The sequence below is a fragment of the Pongo abelii genome, chromosome 6 (genome assembly GCF_028885655.2).
Source record: "Pongo abelii isolate AG06213 chromosome 6, NHGRI_mPonAbe1-v2.0_pri, whole genome shotgun sequence".
In the NCBI taxonomy this organism is placed as follows: domain Eukaryota; kingdom Metazoa; phylum Chordata; class Mammalia; order Primates; family Hominidae; genus Pongo; species Pongo abelii.
In genome coordinates, this window is record NC_071991.2 from 95,042,370 (window position 1) to 95,049,859 (window position 7,490).

Sequence of the window (7,490 nt, forward strand, 5' to 3'; positions counted from 1 at the left end):
CTAGGCATGGGGAAATAGCAGAGAGCAAAATCAGATTTATAGATGAACACTGGGACCTGCTACTGGTATTCTGCCAATTCTACAAGGTTGTTACTATTTTCAAGTGAAGTTATTTTTATAATTATTAGGGGTGATAAATGCCACAGAAATTAGAACAAATACAGTTTGTTTTTCAAGAATCTAAGATGAAATATATAAATTTATTACTTAAAGCAGCATCAAGACCCATTATCTCTATCTAGAAAAGATATTAACTGGAATTATTAATAATAGTAGAAAGATTTGAACGTAAGAAAACAAAATGACTGATTTATTATATATAGAAGCTTATCAACAGTTAATGTAAGGGCTATTTATTGCATTATGTAGTATTTGCTTACCTACTTCTTTATAAAAAACTAAACTATTAAATTATTTAGGACTTATGCAGAAAAGCACTAAAATATATTGTTTGTATTAAAGGATAAAATAAATACTTCCATTATGTCTTAATTTTTTTTATGGGCATGGAAACTTATTGAGTGGTGATCCCAAACCAAACATGAGACCAAACTTGCTGCCTGGAAATCGTCAGGTAAGGACAAAGAGAAAAAACATGTCATAGCTATTACAATAGCTACACTAGCTACTCTTATTTTTCATGGTGTCCAGACAATAAAAAAGCACTTGCAAATATGTAATACTGAATGGTAACTCTTAAATAAAAATGAGAGAATTTAGACATTTCTGTTGAGGTGGAAATTAAGAAAGAAAGAGCAAATTCAATTTTAAGTGATTGACATTGGTGACATCAGTGATGGGGAAAATAATATAGTAATGTTGATATATCTGTAGGAGACTCAATTGATGGTGTATATTAGTGAGATGGCATTCAATTTTCTATTGTTCTGTATTTCCTCCTATTGAAGTCTGAAAAATATTAGGTGAAATTAAATTACATAGATAATCTAGTGGAGGTGTAGCTAAGGATACCTATGATGCCCATTCATCCTTATAACACTCGGATGTTTAACAAATATTGACTGTATGCCAAATTGTCTTATAGGAGTTCTTTCACTGAAACATTCATTTAACATATATTTCTTTCGAATTAACCCCAAACCACATAGTTTTGCTCAATTACATAATTAGTTTTTATGTAAAATTATATTTGACTCAATGTCTTTGTGTTGGTAAAGTATTTTCCAGTTAATATCAAAATAATTTGTACCCAATTTGATCTATAAGGTTAATTCAACAGGTATTTATGCAACACTTAACTGTAGAGCTCTACAGAGTTATCTGTAGATTACTCAAGAAATTTAGAGAAGTACAAAATATGGTCTTCACTCTTCAAGAACCCATATTTTAGTTGGGAAAATATATGAAAAATAGTGTAGGGAATTATGTGTGGTAGTTTATTAATTCCTGACAACTGTACATGCCAGCATATAATACACCCCATAGGAATTCAGAGAACAACAAGTGAGCTAGACCAGTCAGAGGAAACTTGGTACAAGAATTAGTAAGGAGGGTCACATGAAGAATATATGTCTTTTTCTAGATGGAGAACAGTGGCATTAAGCACCAGGTACAAACTCCCAGACTTTTTACAAGCAAGCTTCTCTTCCACCTCACCCAGCTGTCTCTCTTTCTTTGCTGTTGTCATATTTTGGAACTGCATTCAGATATCCATACTGCCACCCTCTCCAATCCCACACCTGGACCAAGTTAGATATAACTAGAGAAACCCACACATGCTTCATAATTGCATTTATCACACCATATTAAAATACATTATGCACATACATATATATGTACATACATATGTGTGTATATGTGTTTCCCACCATACTATTCCCTTCACCTCTTGCACTAATGATTTTTTTACCTTGAAGAATACTGCTGTGGAGGTGTTCATATTTGCACACACATCCCAATATCATAGAGTCTAAAGATGGAGTAAGTGACTTACTTATTCCCCATTTCATCCTCTTCTGGAATATGTCTCTTTCTTCCCTTACAAATTGCTGTCTTTTGAGGTATCTATCATCAGATTTTAACAACCATTAATTGCTATTACTGTTATCCTCAAAGTCATCAATGACTTTAATTTCTGGCTCACAGAGTTTTTTCGCTACTACTTTTCCTGGCATGTTTTTTTTTTGTCATGTTGAACCTCACAAAAACGACCAACCAATATAATGGCTGATCAGTTCTTTTAATTCCTTTCTTCCTAGTCTTTGGTCCTTCTCCCTGTTCCAAACATCCATTCCCATGGTCTCACTCAAGACTGTCATCATCAGTAATTGCAACACTGTCAAAAAATCTAGATGACAAAGGAGCCCATTCTCTGATTATTACCCAACTTAATCCAAAATATTTATATGCTTGTTTAAGGGTCTAAGCTGATGACCCTATTACTTTATCCATTACTTCTTTCTTGTGTCACATTTCTTATATGGTTTGGATTCCATTGTCAAGCACAATTACTCTCTTTGCAAACTCTTAACTCCTTTGTCCCAACAGCATCCTTAAAACTTAAGAAAACAAATCTCAATCCTGATGAAATCCAACTAGGTGCCATCTTCTCTATGACTGCACCTAAGCAGCAGTGTGTTACTGTTGAAAATAACACAGTTATGCCCTCTGAACTCATTTCAGATTGGTGACCATGCCTTCAAATGGCAGCTCAATACAGACACACCTAACCTTAGGTCCTTCATAAATTCACTTTACCCCTTACAGTAAAAACAGTATCACAGCTTTCTAACACTTCCATCTCTTCTCACTCTGATCTGTGGTATCTCCTCACATTTCCTAAACAAAAAAGACACAATTGGCTTCACAAACTCTCCCTGACTCCTAAAACCAACTCTACAAACATGTCTGCATCAGTACTACAAAGCCTGACCTTTCTCATTCCAGAAGACTCCTTGCTCCTTTCTAAGGTTGTTCTCTCCGGTTATGCTTTGGGCACCAATCTCTCTGGTCTTCTCATGGAAAATTCTACTCTCTCTACTGGATTATTCACATTGTCTGACATGACTTAAAATATTCTACTTTCAAAATACCTTCTCTATCCCCTTCCTTCCTTCAGCAACCAACCCATTTCTGTTATTTTCGTAGTAAACATCCTTTAAATGAGTTTTCTAGACTAGCTATATACAATTTGTTTTGCCTTCTAATATCTATTCAACTCACTCCAAAGTGGGTTATGCTCCAACATTTCATTGAAATGACCTTATCCATATCTGCAATGACCTACAATTTAGAAGAGATGTGGCCCAAGCCTGATTTCTCTAAATCTATTGTTATGGAGCCAATAAAAATGTAACAGTGCACATGTATCTTAGCTGCCCTGGAGACATGGTATAATAGTGACCAAGTGTCTTGGATATGGCCTGGGTAAAGCTGTAATATCAACAAGTAAATTGCTATGAAACTATAAGGAAGCATCCTCTATGTTGTAAGTGTATTTACTTAAAACATGAGTAATAGGAGTAAACAAGACAATCATTTGATTCAGTTGTCAGGTTTCTTGTTTTGTAAATGATTCTAGTATAGTGAGCCTGTGAATATCAAAGTGGTAATCCTATTAGGAACTGTAAGGGCATTGATAATGTCAGCCTGTCTATATAGGAATACAAATTTAAAATGGAATAATAATTGTAAAGTATTTCCTCTAGCCATGAATAGTTCATGATGGATGCACAATTGACCCTGGTAAGAAGCACATTGTAATATCAATGTTCTTATGTCTAAAAAAGTACTCCCAAAGCATGGAAAAAGTTTCACCATGCTGAGAGAAGAATTATGGTGTGATTAATTAATGTATTGTTCAGTTTTAGTTACATGAAAGATGCCTAATTAAAGGAATTATAAATAATTTTGTTTAAAAGTCTAATAAGTTGTTCTACTATTCAAAAATCCATTATTTAATTTTTCTTAATCACAATAATTCATAAATTCTTGAAATACTTTTCCTTGAAACCATATTCTGAAAGTTCACAAACCCCCTCCTAAGTAGATTTAACTGCATTCTGTTATCTCCCATTAATCTCCATTACCACTTGAATGGACTTAATTAATCACTTTTGCCTGCCAAGGCAGTAGGCTCCTAATTGACCTCAGGGTTCCTGTTCTACATTTTCTTAAAAAGCTTCAAATAGTGCCTATGCTGCTACTGTATAATGACACAAAATATTTATGAGCCACACTGTGTGAGTAGGTACTAAGTGCCAGTGAGCAAAAAGCACCCTAACATGTAATACTCATGAAACCATGAGGAGGAAGGTAATATTCCAATTTTTAAGAAAATAAATATTTGGGCCAACCTCCCATTGCCCAAATTCCAAATTCTTAGCTGATGAAAACAAGCATGTTCTTTATTATTCCTAAGACCTATACAATCCCAGATATATTAATCCTGGGAATATAGCATCATTTGTAGCTTGCAAAGCTTGTCACAATGCCATGCCTTTATTCTTTTGCATAGGACTTTATTGCACATATTCTCTTTATATCATTTCTGACCTCCTTCACTCTTCTTTAAATAGCTAACTTCTACTTGCAAAGCAAGGTACCTCAGAAATCACATCCCCTTTATAAGCTTACTTGAATGGGCATCTCTCCACTGTACTCCTCAAACACTTATCGCCATATATAATATCATTGGCCTTTTTGTCATTCTTACTGTAAACTTCTTGGAAGACAGTAAGAGATATTAATTGAATGTTTATCTCCAGTGCAAAGCAAATACTAGGCACTCAAAGTATGTTTATTTAAGAGAGGATTTGCTGTTTAAGAGCTTGCTGGTAACCTTTAAGAAGGTAAATATCATGGTACAAGGGATTAATGACTTAACGGAAATAAGTAATCAGGTGTAAGTTGTCCTTTCCAGAGGGTTTCTAGCAAAAGGGAAGGAAGATATGGGAGTGTAGGATGATACAATGTAATTTTAAGCAATAGTTATAAAAATATTTTTTGCTCTAGAGTAGAGCAGAGCTGTGGTATTTCTCACACGTACATGTGTGAATGTGTGCACATGTGTGTATAATAAGCTAAGGGGAAAATTTTACTGGAACCATAGATGAAGTAAACAATAGATAAGATTTGTTTTAGGCATAAACATGTAGAGGTAACAATTAGTGTTTGAGAATAAGATAGAGCTCAATTGGAGTCATAGCTCATCTTTTAATTTCTACACAATTATAGGGAATCCATTTAGTCTGTCTGAACCTCAGTTTCCTCATATGTAAATAGGATGCATGTGTGTTATTAAGAAATACTGATACCTGTGTACTACTAACAGAAGTATTTATTGACTAGGGCTGGGTTGTGTTAAAAAGACCATTTTCCCCTCAGGTGACTCTAATATGCAAGCAGGCTTAAACACTGCACTATGCAGAGGGATTGACTCTCTTAATGTCCTTTTTTTTTAAAGTGCTGATGATAGGTTTATGATTGGCATAGGTGGAACCTGTCAGAAGGTACAAGTGAGAGGAGCTTTAAAAGGTACAGATAAAATAAGTGAAGCAGGAGCTAATAGATAAGGATGAGGGTGAAGGAACCAATAGGAAGAGTGAGTTGTTTGTTCCTTGAGTGGAAAGACAGCTGAAGTAAAACATCAAAAAGCTGGTTATGTAGATGAAGAGAAGCATTACATTGGCTGAGTTTAGAAATAAAATGTAAATAAAACAAAATAAAGCACATAAAGTATATCTGCTCCTTATTATTTATGGTCTATTTTGAATATAAATATGTATAATTAAAAATATCATCTTACTATTATTACATGCTACCAAACAAACCTAGAGAAACATCATGTATGCCATGGAAAATTTATCAAAATGTCAATTCCATTCCTACATTAATATATTTTCATATTGCATTATACCCAAGAGGCATTATACACAAGTTCTTTGCTTCTCTTCTATCAGCAGTTGACAAACATTTCTCAACTATCCAGCAAATTTAACTTGCCAGGCATATGCATAAACTCATTTAATGATCACTTCCATCCTAGGAGATAAGTAATGTATTTACCAGTAAGGATGTGAGACAGAGCAAAGTCTAGTAACTTGAATGAGGTTACCTGGATGGTAAATATAGAGACAATTCAAATTCCAGCAGTTCGGCTCCAGAGCTTTGAAATCCCAACTACTCAGAGATTGTTGTGTATGTTGAATGTCCTCAATAACTATATGTTGAATGAAGGAGTGAACGGGGATTAGGCTATTTTTAATGATTCATCACATTGTTTGGGTGTACATATATGTGCACCTACTATGTGTATGCTTTGCATCATCTTGAAGATTTCTCCTCTTTCCTAATCTTTGAATGAGAAAATTCTGCAAGGTCTTGGGAGATGGAGTCAGCAGATGCTACTGACAGTAGAGGGGAGAGTTTCTTAAAAAAATAATAATAATAAACTATGCCTTCAAGAGCACAGGGTAACTTTGTCAGATTTCTTGAAGGAGAGTCAAGAAAATTCATTAGTAGAGTAGAGTGATAAGCATGCTCTCTCCTTGTTTGTATGTTATAAAGAATTTGTGATATTGTTAATTATTGATTAAAGTGGTGCCAAAGATTGATTCTGGTTTTTATCATAATCAGGTTTCTTTGAAGCATATATACTGCTTTTATACTTAATGATTAAGTATAAAAGTTATCTGCCCAAAATATTAGCATTATGAAATATTTTAATTTGTTACTTTTTATTTGTGAACTTTATACTTCTAATATTTAACAGACATTCAAGTTGTTATAAATATTTTATAACATTTTATAAATATTTTAATTTATTATAATTAATTACATTAATCTATAAATATTTTATATTTATAAAAATATTTAACTTTAAATATTTAAATTTTAAGAGTTTTAAAATATTTTAAGCATTTTAACAACTTTTCATAAATATTTAAGTTTTAATAAATTTTATAACTTAGAAAAAATTTTGTTTTTTTTTCTGCAGTGACAGGAATACAATAACTATTTGACAGCAAGGCAGGAGAAGTCAAGATGTTGAACAATTAAGAAAAGAATGTGATGCCAATGGGAGACATTTGACTTTAACCAGCATAAAGGTCACCATATCTTCATGTCACTTGCTTTCTTTGAAAAGGTCTTTTAAAATCACAGCTTTTAACAATAAAACTATATCCATTTTTTTCACATAGCTGAATATTTTTATGTAATATGTCACATATTTTGATAGGTCTGAATTTTACTGCTGCAATTATGCTAAGGTTTATATGCCATAGAGATGTGCTTGTTTTGGTTAAAACATTTACAGTGCTAGACAATCACCAATAGAAAATAAATTGAGGATTCCAACTGTGTTTAGATTGTGATTGTATTTCAATAACTAATATTAAGGTTTTTAAAATAGATATTCATATAAAATAATTTATAAAATATGTCATAAAATGATTGATTTTTTATTAGACTACTCAGAAACTGGATTTGATTCTTATTTTCTAAAGGCACAATCAGTGATAAACAAT

The 7,490-nt window shown here is 32.9% G+C and overlaps 1 long non-coding RNA gene across 1 annotated transcript; it reads left to right on the forward strand.

Moving 5' to 3' along the window:
• Nucleotides 1-499: 499 nt before the first annotated feature.
• LOC129060265 (uncharacterized) lies at nucleotides 500-7,162 on the forward strand. The gene is made up of 2 exons (XR_008526844.1): nucleotides 500-574; nucleotides 6,959-7,162. It is a non-coding gene; the product is annotated as an uncharacterized LOC129060265 (long non-coding RNA).
• Nucleotides 7,163-7,490: the final 328 nt, after the last annotated feature.